Source organism: Apodemus sylvaticus, chromosome X (genome assembly GCF_947179515.1).
Source record: "Apodemus sylvaticus chromosome X, mApoSyl1.1, whole genome shotgun sequence".
NCBI classification, from domain to species: Eukaryota; Metazoa; Chordata; class Mammalia; order Rodentia; family Muridae; genus Apodemus; species Apodemus sylvaticus.
The window spans coordinates 20894734-20895290 of NC_067495.1; positions in this window are offsets into that span (position 1 = coordinate 20894734).

The window sequence follows — 557 nt, forward strand, 5'->3', positions numbered from 1 at the left end:
GCTTAACTGACAAAATGTGCCTTTCCTAAGTTAAATTGTTTCCTAAGATTTTTACTTCAGAGCCAATAGTAAAAACAACACACCCTAGCCTCACTGATGATTTTATTTCTCCAAAAGTTTTCTAAAGGTTTTTAATGTTACTGACAATATGCAAGTCTATGTTCTTTCATAGAATGGTGATTGAATCATAATGTTCTCCAACAGCAATGCTGGAAAGGAATCAAGCATTCTTATTGTGAGTGCCAGAAATACTGTCCAGTGAGTGACTGGAAGAGCCCTTAAACTTTCATATAATTCTTAGATTAAAAAGGATGTGAAGGCAGTTCATCTGTGTGCCAGCCCGGCATGGGTCCTGTGTCCTGCAGGGTGGTCAGCATTTGGAGGGGCTCCCCACTGCCATCTTCACTCCCTGACAGAGCAGCCAGGCAGCACCAGGTTCAAAGAGACAACCCAAGTATAACATTGCTTGGGGCAGGACATACCAGGGCTCCAACGGCACCCAAGAGGAGGACGGCACATCAGCAATCTGTTCCAGGGGAAACCCAGTCATCCAGTGG